This window comes from Acomys russatus, chromosome 19, assembly GCF_903995435.1.
Source record: "Acomys russatus chromosome 19, mAcoRus1.1, whole genome shotgun sequence".
Taxonomy (NCBI): Eukaryota; Metazoa; Chordata; class Mammalia; order Rodentia; family Muridae; genus Acomys; species Acomys russatus.
This window is the reverse complement of record NC_067155.1, coordinates 44,598,839-44,613,314: the sequence shown is the minus strand read 5'-3', so window position 1 is coordinate 44,613,314 and position 14,476 is coordinate 44,598,839. Positions and strand designations below refer to the sequence as shown.

Here is a 14,476-nt window from a genome sequence, read left to right as displayed (position 1 = left end):
CCTACATCGAACAACAGTCGAGGGGATCACTCATAGAGATGTCCATGGGCCAACCTGACCCTAAACATTCTTCAGGTACGGTTCCCTCTACCACTGTGACTCTATGCTGGGTTGACAATGAAAAGTAACCAGGAAACCATTTCTTCCTGAAGCCACCGAACGGAACTGCAACTGGCTACAGTGGATGGACAGCAAGCTCCAGCCGTCCTCCGTTCTCTGGCTCGACTGCCAACGGCTGGACCTACAGATACCTGCTGCTACCCTTGGCGTTTGTACTTGGGTACTGGGGATCCAAACTCAGATCCTCACACTAGTGTGGCAGACATGTTAGCTACGGAGCCATTCCCACACTCGTCAGCATCCACTGGCCAAAGTGCTTTAAAAACAGTGTGATCCTCTGAAAGGGAACCAAGCGCTCTTAACTCCTGAGCCACCTCTCCAGGAGCTGCATGCACACACATACGCACGCGCACACACACGCACAGACAAGAACATAACAGCCTAAGATATCCACTTGGCTGCTTTATGCTGATTTTACTCCTCACGGTGCTTTGAGTGAGAAATTTCTCCACAGGTTCATGTACTTAAACACCTGGTCCCCAGGCGGTGGGGCGCTGTTTGGGGGGAAGTTATGGAAGCGTTAGGAGGTAGATGGGACTGGGGTTTGAGGGTTTAATAGCCTCACCTCACTTCCTGTTCTCTTTCTCTGCTTCCTGTATATAAATGAGAGTGTGCCCTTTCTGCTTCTGGCTCCTGCTGCCATTGCGGACTTTATCTCCATGGAACCATCAACTAAAAGAAACTTTTCTTCCTAGGTTTTTTTTGGGGGGGATCACATATTAAAAGCTGAAGCTATTGGTTCTATTAGTTTGGTTCTACTGGTTAGTCTGCATGGTGATCAGAGAAATCCAAGTCAGCCTGGGCTCATGCCCATGTAAGACTGAGGGTATTTATGTCCTATGTTTCCCTTCTCTACCACTGTACCACACAGACCTGTAAACTGTGTGTCTGTGGCACAGGCTTTCAATTCCAGATGTCTGAAAGAACATTGACAGAGTGCTTAAATTAGCATTTATTAAATGTCTTCTTTGAAGAAAAAAAAAATCTATGTGTCTGTATGGGAATATGCACATGTAAGTGCAAGTGCTTAAAGTGGCCAGAAGAGGGCACTGGACCTCCTGGAGCTGGAGTTAGGGGTGAATGCAATCAACTGATAAATCCCACATCAGTGCTTAGAACTGCATTAGAGTCCTCTAGCAGATCAGCAAGTGCTCTTAACTGCACATGCGGAAGTGTTCAGGTGCCTTTGGAAGCCAGCAGAGTGTGCCAGGGTCTCATCCCCTACCCCCTGGAGTTAGAAGAAAGACATGGTTGTGAGGGGCCTAATGTACATGAGGGCAACCGACCTCAGGCCCCCCGGAATAGCAATATGAACTCTTTACTACTGAGCCACCTCTCCAAGACCCCGCCCCCCCCACCGTGCCGCCAAAAGTCTTTATAAGAAAGGGATATGCACACATTCCTCACCTACTATTTATAACCTACCAGCTTCGATTTAGCATTTACAATCTTACACGTCATTATCACTAAAATGCTGCCCTAAAAAGAGGCCCCAGCCCTACATCCATCGCTGTGGTAATTATAAACCTATCCATAATGAAAGTGGAGTGGCCTCTACATAGCACCTACATACTGCTTTGTGGAGACACCGGACAGCAAGCTTGTCAAAACCTATTCCCCCAAGACTGGGCACAGTAACAGATCTTAGTGGACTCCGATTTGAGTTCATTGAGACATATGAGGATGCAGAGCACACAAGAGATGGGAAAAAAGTTGTATTACCTACTTTGCTGATGCTCTGGAGAAAGAATTTATTTCATCTTACAGTTCCAGGAGGATGGAGTCTACAGTGGCTGGGAGTGACTGCAGCTGGCTGATCACATTTTAATCCATATAAAGGAAGCAGAGAGAACAGGTAGGAAGTGGGGCAATGGTATAAACCCTCAAAGCCAACCCCCAGTGATGAACTTCTTCCCAAGACCACCTCACCTCCTAAAGGTTCCATCATCTCTCCCAAAACAGTGCCACCAATATTCACAGTCAGGAGCTTATGGGGGACCATTAACCCTTTAAACCACCACAGAGGCTATGTTACATTCACATTAAAAAAAAAAAAAAAAAAAGAAAGAAAAAAGAAAAAAAAGGCCTCTTGCTGCCATGATAACTGTAGCTATATGCTTACCCTCAAGCATCTCAGTGAAGAAAGCATCCAGCATCCAGCATCCAGCAAAACTCCATGGTCTTCCATCATATCATCTTATCAGCTTGGTTTTTGGTCCTCAGTGACTCCTAGCAGTCTCCTTTCTCCCCTTTCTCCCTATGCCCACATCTGAAGCGGATACAAGACACTGAACTTGCAATCTTCTTAGTATTATCATGGCTACATGATTGTTGCCCACTGATTTCTGGGTATCACCCTCTTAATTTGGGGCCCACTGACAGCAAGTCCTCGGTCAAACTCCATCACAGTAGAAGGCTGTGGCTTAGCAATACGCATGGCACAGTTAATGTTTCTTTACTAATTTCTAGGCAGCTAGGTACACAGGAGGGAAGAAAATCTAGGTCTTGTACCAAGACTTGGGATAATGATGTCCTTGGACGCCAACATCTAACAGCTGTCCGAAAACATACACTATCACGGAAGCCCTAAAGAGTGTGCGGAAAGAGTCTGGACTTAACAGCAAGGGAGAAAAAAAGAAAGGAACTAGTAATGGCATTGAGGGCGCAACACCGAAAAGTCCACACAGTGCAGAAACTTCATCAATCCATAAGCTCATGCAGGTTTTTTCATACTCCCAGCTGAAACATGGAAGGTTGCCTGGGAAGGCAAAGTGTCAAGGAAGGATGCATGTATCCTGTGGTGGGCAACACAAACAACATGGCTGGGATACGGGGGGAAAGTAAGGCTAAAGGAGCTCATGGTGAAGAAGAAAGGTTCAGTGGTTTCCCAGGAAACGTAGGGTGGGGAAAGGAAATGATCACCTGCCCTTAAAGACACAGTGACAAGAACGAGGTATGGGAGTTCACTCCTTCAATCCCAGCACTCTGGAGGCGGATCTCTGAGTGAGTTGTCGGCCAGCTTTGTCTACAGAGAGAGTTCTAGGACAGCCAGAGCTACACAGACAGAAACCACCCACCCACCCAAACAAACAAACAAACGCAATGACAAAAATACATGGTGTGTACATGACAGATTACTGAAGGGCATCTTATTTGAATGCCTGCACATTTCCTCGTGGCTTCTCTCATTTCTCATAAAGGACACAAGAGCTCAGGAAGAAGGAAAGAACAATAATGAAAGATCCTAAAACTGCCGATGGTTAGGAGCCTAGACTCGTCCACAGGCCTTGTGAACACTGTATCTGAGGAAGGACACTGAGATTTTATGAAACACATCATTCTCTACCTGCACAAACAGGGCCCTTTAAAAAGTAGGAGGAGCAATAGCTCCATGGGGGTAAGATACTAACTTTAGCAGTCATCCACTCATCAGGGAGAAACAAAATGTAAGAATGGGATAACGCTTTTTGATTCGTTAATATTTTATTAGCCTTTCCTTCCATGCACATCTAAAAATACCCTGTAAGTCAAAGGGAACTTGGACCAGACATCACACAGATGAAGTGAAGTGCAGAGAGGTACGGTGGCTTTACAGAGCCCTCATCGCTGGGCTATGGCTCAGGAGGGTCTCCATGACCCCCTGGCTCTCTCCTGCCCTCTGTGGGAGGACGTCTCTCAGAAGACGGGTGAGACTAGGCCTTATGACTATCACTGTGCAATATATCTTAATCTTAGTTACTTATCTGTGGGACAGTAGGCATTAGTAAGTGTGCGCAAGCTGCCTTAGAGTCGGGGAAAGAAGAGCAGAGGGAGTTTACACTCCCTTCTAGTTTCCTTCTGTTGGTGTGTTAAACATAACCCGGCTGAAAGCAACTTAGGAGAGGGGAGGTGTTTGTGTGGCTTACAGTTCCAGGTTGCTGTACATCACTAAGGGTAAGTCGAGGCAAAAGCTCAAGCACCTAAGGGTAAGTCAAGGCAAAAGCTCAAGCACCTAAGGGTAAGTCGAGGCAAAAGCTCAAGCACCTAAGGGTAAGTCAAGGCAAAAGCTCAAGCACCTAGCCCCACCACATCCACAATCAAGATAAAAGAAATGAATGGGCTCTCGCTTGCTTGCTCTCGTCTCGTTTTCCTGACTTACGTAATTCAAAACACCCTGCACAGGGAATGGTGCCGCCCATAATGGGCTTGGCTTTCCCTATACCAGTTATACAAAGACAACCCCCGACAGAAAAGGCCGCAAAACAACCTGATAAAGATGGTACCTCAGCTGAGGTCCCTCCCTTCAGTAATTCTGCGTTATATCAAGTTGAAAACTAAAACCCCACCACACGCCACACCCTCCAAATACGTAATATTTGTCTTTTGTTCCCCAAGGTTGCAAATGAAAGGAAATGAAATTTAGATGAGCAGACAGATTGTTGATTGTCGTCTTGAAAGAGGGGAGGACAAGAAAAGGGGGAGGTGGGGACGAACGGGTGTTTTCCTGGAGAGAATAGATTCAGTAAGCAGTTTCTGCCCAGAAGAGTTTTGGACTCCATGGCGAACATGCCAAGTAACCATCCATCTCTCCCACCTTCACTCTCTATCAGTAAATGAGGGAGACAGAACCCACCCTAAAACGTGGGGACTGAACGGCGCACAGCTGTGAAACAGCTGCAGGCTCACACTCCAGCTAGATCAAAGGAGAGGACAAATTACCTTTAAATGACATCACAAACTCCTAGCCTCTGCTTCATACCTGGAACCAGCTGGAAACCCTATTGAAACATCACTGCCAGTGGCAAAGGCCACCTGCTCTGACAGAGCCTTAATCACTCTCTGATTAGTTCAAAGCCATCAGGAAGGAAGGAGGACCAGAGGACACTTTAACTCTACCTACTTCCGTGGAAGGCAGAACTGGTGCAGGATGTTAAGGCTTATAAGCCTACAAGCCAGCCATTTCTGCCAACAGTGGTGTGTTCTCTAATTAAAGTCTGACTTGCTATTTTAGCCTTAATGTTTCTGGAGAATTAGAAGTTCCCAGAAACATACACAAAGATATGACGAACTAGCAATTGAGCCTTTTTAATAACTCCGAAACCACAAACAAGACACAATTCCTCAGCAACTCATTTCCCTTTCCTGGCATAAGCTCCTTCTCCTCCTAACTCCCACTAGCCTTTTTTGTTTTGCTTTAAACAGACAGTTTACTGTTGAAGTGGGACACGGGATGTGAAGGAACTGCTTCTGCAGCAGTGAGAGAAGGCGCTTTCCATCGCAGCTGCACTTGGAGCAACCACTTCCTCTGGCAGAGTCTGAAAAGGGATGGTAAGTGCTCAAGACCTCTCTCTCCCTTTCTCAGAAGACAGACTGGCTGCCCTGCTTATAAGACCGTCAGAAGGGCTTGCCCTTGTCCGTGGAGAGCCACAGGCATCTTCCAGATTTCTGCATGGCATTGACTTGACCGGGGATAACTGGTCATCTGTTTTCAACATCCTGATTCCTAGCCAGCCTACGCCATGCACTTATGCACACACAGATGCATATTCATATTCCTTCCCCCTCTCCTCCGTCCTCTCCCTCTCCCTCCCTCTCCCACAGCTCCCTCTCTCCTCCATAATTTACAAAAAAACTTCCCATGAACTTCCAAGAAAGAGATTATAGATGAACTGGCTCGCAAGGTGAGCACAGAAGAGCACAGCTTAAAATGACTTTGAGTCCCGTGCAAAGCACAAAGAGACAGCTGAATCGTAAACAGAAAGGATTTCACCCCACACTCTGCTATGGAGTTGAGAAAGCACGGCTCTTTTCTGCTCATTACCCTGGGTGATGAATGTGTTCCTCCCTCAGCCTTTGGGAGGACGGAAAGCACTCTTCAGCTGAGAGATTCAGAAGGCAGAAATTATGCCTTGTGCTATCTGCATCGGATCTCCTCGATGCCCTTAAGAGGCACTAGGCCTGGCAGGAAGGAAGCTAGGGCCCACTGCCAAGAATCAACTCAAAAGGCACCAGCTCTAATCTAAGTGTCCTCTTGAGTGCCAGAGGCAAGCAGGGCACAGGCCTATCTGGGATGCTCCAGGTGGAAGAGCTGCCTCCAGGAACACAACGTACCATGTGTAAGACATGAGGAGGACGGCAACCTCTGGTAGAGTCAATGCAGGGCTCCCAGCCCCTCTAGAGGACATGGCCCCAGATAACGGACTTCTCTGTGGTAATTAACCCCAGGGCCAACAGGCACATGCCACCAGAGTCAGATGCATGGGGCATCCTGCCATGTTTAGTTGCAGATAATAATGCAGTTGTTGAGCAGTAACTCTCACATGTGTGCTCCAACATGGAGCGTTCAATTAGGATACACACGGTACCATTCTGTTTGCATTTTTTATGGCTTTATTTTTATGAATCATGTGTGTGCATCTGTCCGTGGAGGGAGGCTAGAGGTTCTAAGGATGCCATCTACTTTGCTTTTTTCTGCCTCCCACTGGCGGAAAATACAAACATGTATTTTTCCTCCCAACAGTCTCTTCAGTGTTTGCATGTCACTGCACCTAGTAAAAATATAGTGAGCCTTTGTAACAAAATCACATCTGCCTGAAATATGCACACACAATGCTTTAGGGATCACCGCTGCTCTTCTTTTTCTCTGTCGTTTTATTCTCAGAGCTTGCAGGTGCTGGAGTCTTGAAACGATTTCATTATCATCTTTATCATTATTGACTTCGGTCACCTGGGACTTTTGTCTTTCCAAAAATGTTGGCATACAAGCTGGTGAGGGACACTGGCTGCCCACGAACTTCTTGTTCTTAAACCTGTTATGCTTCTTGCTAATTTTTTTGGGGGGGGGGACTCCTTTGTTCAACATCTTCTCCTTTCTCCTGAAAGCCTTTCTCTTGGGGTAGGTAAAACCCGGTTAACCTCAGAGTGCGCAGAATCCTCAGGAGTGTTAGGAATGCCTTTGGAAGTCCCTTTCTTCCGGTTAGGCAAGACCAGTGAAAAAGAAGCATAACCAGTCCCCTTCTTAGCTAGCCTATTCCGGAGAATTTTTTCCTTCCTCTTAAACCGATATTCCATCTTCAACATTTGCAAACGTCCCCGTTTCTGACTGTAGCGCTTCAATGCTGGACATGACGGCTGAGGAAAGGGAACATTCCACTCCTTAAAAAGGTTTTTATGGGCTTTTTTTTCTGATGCAATGATTAACCCTATAGAAGCCTTTCACCAAAAAGGTAGCTATCCGTTGCTTCTGCAACTATCTTGGCAACATCCTCAGACTCAAAACTCCAAAAAGGCACAGCCTCTGCTGTGTCCAGTCCACTTACTTCTGGACTGCTTGGATCTGCTAATAGCCCCAAACTGGGCCAAGGAGTCACAGATATGGCTTTCAGTAAGCGTCGAAGGCAGGTGGCCCAGAAAAACTACTCCGGGATTAAGGTTTTCCTCCTTCTTTTGCCTTTTCGAGTACCGCTGGGCTTGCGTCAGATACCTCTGAAGCTGTGAGTCCTCCTGCATGTTTCAACGCCAGACTAGGCTTTGAGGGGCCCGCTAACACTGCTGTGCTGGAGGACGCCACAGAAGCCGCTCCACTCGGAGCTCCCCGAAGTCTACTTTGCTTTTTTAAACTGAGGCCGGGCTTGGTGATGCACGCCTGTAATCCCAGCACTTGGGAGGCAGAAGCAGGTAGATCACTGTGAGTTCAAGGCTAGCCCGGTGTACAAAGTGAGTCCAGGACAGCCAGGACTACACACAGAAACCCTGTCTGGAAGAACAAAAGAAACAAACCAAACCAAATAAACTGAGGGTCGCTTGCTTTTACACAGAAGTCTCTAAGTAGGCTAGACTGTCCGGAAGGTGATCCTCACGGAACTATGCATCCGTCTCCATCTCCCAACACTAGGATTACAAATGCAGGCCACCAATTATGTTTTCTTTTGTTTTAAACCTGGTTCTAGGGATCATACTCAGGTCTTCATACTTCCACAGTAACCATTTCACTGACTAAGCCATGCCTCTAGCTCTATTTTATTATGTTGTGTCACAATTAAAAAAAAAAAAAAATGCCATGAGAAACCTTCAAGTCTGGACTAAAGGGAAATGTATCTTCTTTAGAGAAAGAGCTACACCAGCCTCAGGACATGGGCCCTGTCTTTACAAGCCATATGATAAGGAACATTCTATTTAGTCAACTTTCTGTTACAGAAATATGTCCAGTTGTATAAACTAGTTGAATAAATTGACTTTGACATGAAGGACCAGGGAATTTGGAGCTAAGAAACCACATGCAAAACTGTCCATATTTTCATTGCTATAAAAGGAAAAGGCAGCAGATGCTGCTACTGTAAAGGGAATGGCTATATATTTAAAGGGAAGTGTTCAAACGCACTGAGATCTTTCTAAAAGGTTTCTACAAATAGATACACTATGACCTATTTTAAATTATAAGGTTATCCAAGTTCTCCACAATCAATTGGTCTTTATCTCAAACATCTGTACTGCAGATCTAAACTTCTAGTGACAGGGGTCTAGCTCACTGACTTCAGAATTTATCAGAGATAGGGTTAGGTGTTTCACAGAAGCCATGGTGTAAGTTCTGATTAAGTATTCCACCAAAACCACTATTTCAGGGGCCGAAGAGAGGGCTCAGCGGCTATATTTATTTTCTGCTCTTAACAACGGGGACCCAAACTCACCAGTGTCAGGCAGCTCACAGCTACCTACCTGTATAGCTCCAACTCTATAGGACTCAAGACCTCTGTAGGCATCCACACATGGGGAGTGAGCGCGCGCACACACACACACACACACACACACACACACACACACACACACACACGGAGGGGGGGAGAGAGACACACATACACAAATATAAACAAAAGTAAACATTAAAAAGGAACACGACACTAACCCAATCTAATCCTTCCCTAGTCTATAAAGGCACTCTTTAAAAAACATTAGGAACCTATATCCTATGTACAAATATACACTACAAACATATAGCGCCCTCCCACACATCCAATACACACATATACAACAATATATACTATATAACACCACATCTACACACACACACACACACACACACACACACACACACACACACACACACACAGGAGAATGCACACAACCTCACCTAAACCAAGGTGAGGACTGTGTGTGGAAATTAATTATATACAAAAGAACATGACCTCTCCTGTGTATCAAAGGACAAATCCCTAAGTATAAATTAACACTCCACCCCAGGCACTGATGGGTGAGCAGACAGAAGCAGACTGGGAGTAGACATGAGAGACCACCCCTTCAGGAAAGGATGCTCTTGAGAAAATACAGACGCTAATTCAGTAGACATTTCACTCAATCAACATTCATGCTCACATCAACTCTGCCATTCCATGCTGCCGGTGAGTTAATATTGTGACGTCTAGAAACAGATGTATATATACACATGTACATATTTATACATAGTTATTAAGTACTTATACATGTACCCCTTTATATACAGACTGGCATAGAAAAATGGCAGCCGAGCAACTTTAAGTGTTTTGGTAGTATGGATCTGTATCATTGTAATTAAAGCTTCTCTTCTAACATGGGGCCTTGTTCTTTAATATTCATTGACTACTAGCTTGCTACCCACACACAGCACAGTATTTGCCCTACAGTGGCTTGGTACATCAATTATGGTAATAGTTTGTGAATAACATTCACATTATGGAAAAATGAGCCTGGTTACTTAGCTCTCCCTCTGGAAATTTGTCACAAACATATACATCATCTCTCCCTGCTTAAGAGTTCAGCAATTAGTAACCACAGCCGTGCATACTTTCTTAAAGCTGAGGGGAAGAGAGATCAACAAAGTCACGTTTTCAACCGTAGTCAGGGCTGTCCGAATCCTTTTGTTTGAACCCAAGTTGGAAAAGAGAGAGAACGCCGTCTGAGAGCGTGAGGAACCCTCACTAATAGCGCACTGGATGCGGAGGGATAATACAAAGCATCGAAGCAATGGCATATCCTATCAGACAAATGCTGCTTCACCCACGCCGAGTGAAACAGACATGCCTCAAGGCCAAGGGAGGTAAGAACACAGTGGCAATATCCTGAAATAGAGGTAGCATACCTGACAAGTATGCTGGCCTCACACACCTCAGATCAGTTAAAAACAGGTTTACCAAGGGCCTGCTGCGTGTACTGGGTCAAGAAACAAAATGAGAGAGACAGAGCAAGTCCTGAGAAGGTTATTACATAGTTAGGTTGGTAGAGACATAATCCTTACAATTTAATATGCGGTAGATCTATTAAGAGGACAGCCGTGTCTGTGGGCAGAGAGGGAGCATGAGGTTTGTCTAGCTTGTGAGCTGAAGTGAAAGGATATTGGACACAAGAACAAACAGGTGAGCAGGGCAGGGCCAGCGGGGCACAAGGGAACACAGGAGCAGCTTGTGACCTGGATATTCATACTGAGTCACTGACTCATTTATAAAATGATGAAAACAAAACTCCCCCGAGAATCTCAGAGAACTGTTAGGTATTCTGAGGAACCTGCAAAACGTCTGGCACTAATAGGCTCTCAATAGTTCTTTAAATGTCAGCCATTCCGTGTAACCAAGAAAGCAGCTATTTCTCGATCAACAGGACCTGTGCAACAAGAAATTCATGAAGCAGACAGATGAGAATTGGATGAGCATCGGGAAGGATGGTACAGAGAGGCTGTGGAAGCTAGCTTGCTACAATAGGTCCTTTTTGCCCTAAAAGAACGGGAAAACTTCAGATGCGATGAGGGTGAATTTGGGACAAACAGATAGTCACAGAAACCCTTCAGGATGGAATGTAATTACAGTTTATCACGAGTAAACCGGAAATGGCCATCTTTGCTTTTCTTTAAGGTTTCTGCCAGGTGCCTTCATTCCAGTAGTTTCTTGGGATTATTTAGACATTACTCGTCATCTTTGCTAAAAGGTTTATTTGTTTGGTGTGTGTGTGTGTGTGTGTGTGTGTGTGTGTGTGTGTGTGTGTGTGTGTGTGTGTACACACATGTGAACATTAGTACAATAAAGAAGAGGCTGGATTCCCTGGAGCTAGAGAAGGCAACATGGGTTCCGGGAGCCAGAGTTGGATCCTGTGGAAAAGCAGTAGACACGGGTAACTGCTGAGCAATCTCTTCAGCCCCTCAAATATATCTCTAGCTGCATAAGCTGCAACAGGGAGGCTTTGAAAGCCACACCTCTAGAGGACGTACACCCTGGGATGTCTGAAGACTTACTGTGGTCGAAATACCAAGTGAAGGAAGCAGAGACAGCAGCTGTGACGTGCTGGAAAGGATACCAAATGGAGGTGACATTTCATCTGAATGTCATGTCTATGCAGAGTGTGTCATTTAGGGAAGACACTTTCTGTGGATCTTTCCTTACATAAAAACAAGGGAGAATGGCACCTGCCTTCAAAGGTGGCTGTGGGCGCTCCAGGAAACCAGAAGTCTTCTAAGAACGTCTTATACACGATAGGTAGTCATGTCAGATATGCAGAGACACTTAGATTCAACACAGCACAGTCAATACCAGATTTGTAGGAGCACTAGCCACAGTTGGAAGTGTTCTAGCCAGCAAAACCCTTGGCTAGGCCAAGAGCAGAGCAGAGATGCCGCTGACTCTCCAACACAGACCGTTACCCTTGAATTTACACAAACTAAAAGTCCTGTCCTTCCCCTACATAATAAAGGAAAGAAATACCACTCCCATTTTTTCTACAACAGCCCTTAAGGCTACAGATTTCAAACACACACACACACACACACACACACACACACGCACCCATGCACATTAATACCACCTAACAATCTGCCTTTCTAGGGCTAGGGAGATCACTTGGTGGGTAAATTACTTGCCACACAAGCATGATGACTTGAGTTCAAACCGCACTACCTATACCTAAAACACAAGAACAACCACCAAACCACAAAAGCACCAAACCACCAAGCAACAACAAAACCCAGAGATGGTGGTACGCCCTTGAAATCCCAGTGCAGGGTGCTGGGAGAGCAGAAATAAACAGACCCCAGGGGTATCCTAGCCTGCCAGCCCAGCCTAACTGCTCAGCACCTGATCCCAGCACACACCAAACACAAAGGAGATGGATGATATTCTGAGAAACAACTCTCAAGCTTGATACGAGTTGCACGTGTACACAAGCACACATAGACCGACAGGCAAGCACATATGCATGTGTGTGCACGTGCGCGCACGCGCGCACACACACACACACACACACACACACACACACGCACACACGCAGGTGCACACACTGCACAATCAGCCCCCCCCACATCTCTCTAGTTTCCCATACAATAGCTTTCATTATCTCTGAAGGCAGTCTCAAGTTTTAAGCCATATGCAAACTGTGTTTACTTGGAAATCCAAGAAAATCCATAGAGTATCACAAAAAAATTACCAATAGATCTGCCTGAAAGCTCAAATTTAATGCCCCAGCCATCATAATAGGTTCTTACTGACAAGTCCAAATCCATTTGGCTTACTCAAATGCTACACTAGATTTAATAATCCTAAAATAAAAAAAAAAAACCAAACAAACTTTAACGCCTTTCTTGGTACAGAATGAAGAACAGTAAGACTACTATCACCTAAATTGGGGTCTTGTGATTTGGAACATAACTCAAGAGGAGCAGGTTCTATACCTCTTGGGACACAATGTACCAGGCGATGGTCCTAAGTAAAAACAATACTCTGAGATTTTGGTTTCCCATGTGAAAAATATTAAACTTGTCCAAAAATTAAAATTAGCAGTTGGGTTTTTTGTTGTTTGTTTGTTTGTTTGTTTGTTGTTGTTGTTGTTTTGAGACAGGGGTTGACTGTAAAGCACTAGCTAGCCTAGAACTAGAAATCAGAAATCTATCTGCCTCTGCCTTCTGAGCACTGTGATTAAAGGCATGTACCACCAAACCCATCCAGGGCACTGCTTTTTAAAAAAACAGAATGAATAACACAGTATTGTCAATGTATAAGCACTCTCACCACAAAAGAGGCAGTGAGGATGTGAGGTTAAGTGTGTGCTGATGAGCTTGTTCATGGCAACAATTTCATATTATAGAGGAAGCAAACTGCCAGTGGGGCGTGAAGTATCTATGTACAACAGTGAAAATGCCACCTTAAAAACCAGCCTGTCTCGGGCTGGGGAGATGGCTAAGAGGAAGATGTGCTTGCAAGTTGTAAGGACCTGAGTTAAATCTCCAGCAGCCATGTAAAAAGCTGGTCACAGCTGTCTGTGCTTGAAGTCCCAGGGCTGGGGGAAAGAGATAGAACCCTGGGGTTCACTGGCCAGGCAGATAAGTGTGCACACGCGTGCGCGTACACACACACACACACACACACACACACACACACCCCACTTTGGGGAAACTTGACAAACACTACCATTATCATAGGACTCACTTCTTTCTACTATGCAATCTGGACTATATCCTGTGCATACCGTTGGGGGTGTTTCCATGCTGCTGATCCAGCACACTAATATTTTAGCTGAAATCAGGAAATTGAAGGTTAAAAAAGAAGAAGGGCACAGTGGCCTACATTCACTACCAAAGATTCTGATTTTAAGAATGTCTTAGGCGGGGTGTGGTGGTGTACGCCTTTAATCCTAGCACTTGAGAGGCAGAGGCAGGAGGATTGTTGTGAGTTCAAAGCCAGCCTAGTCTACAAAGTGAGTCCAGGACAGCCAAGTCCACACAGAGAAACATCTTGGAAAAAAACAATGTTATCTTAATTGTGCTTAAGAAGCTGGGGGAAAAAATCTTAGCAGACATGTATATCCCCTCAGCCTGGATCTCTGAGCAGTTGTCAGACAAAAGAGGAGGTAACAGAGGTGTAGATCGGGGGAAACGCCAGCCTAGTATGAACAAGGCCCTAGGTTCCATCCCTAGTGCCGTCTTAATCAAGCATGGTGATGCACATCTGTGATTCCAGCACTCTAGAGGTAGAGGCAGGGGGATCAAAGGTTCATAGTCAGTTTCAACTACATAGTGAATCTGGCACAATAATAGTTAAGTGTATATAGTAGAGGCTCAAACAGTCAGGCATTACTGAGAGAGGACTTGGGAGGTGGGGTCCTTGCAGCCACACAGTAGGTCTCCAGGGAAGAAAGCTAGCAAGGTAAACACAAAAGTTTAACAGCCATTCTTTCCTCCAAGGTGAGAATTCACCAAGAGCTGAATGCTGCTTGGACACAGGCAACTGGGAGGGGCTCCCACTACTCAGACAAAGCAAGTGGAGCAAAGGATGGTGCTTATCTGAAAAAAAAAAAATATAATAAACAAAGAAATTTCAATGACTTAGGACACATAAAGAGTTCTAAGGTCTGTGCCTACAGTTCGCAC

At 45.3% G+C, this 14,476-nt stretch overlaps 1 protein-coding gene and 1 pseudogene across 4 annotated transcripts in view; both read right to left on the bottom strand.

The window, feature by feature from the left end:
• Positions 1 to 14,476, bottom strand: part of Auts2 (activator of transcription and developmental regulator AUTS2) — a 1,105,889-nt gene that overhangs the window by 761,157 nt on the left and 330,256 nt on the right. The gene's annotated exons all lie outside the window — the stretch shown is intronic.
• LOC127202967 (MKI67 FHA domain-interacting nucleolar phosphoprotein-like) overlaps positions 1 to 14,476 on the bottom strand; it is a 66,904-nt pseudogene that overhangs the window by 15,792 nt on the left and 36,636 nt on the right.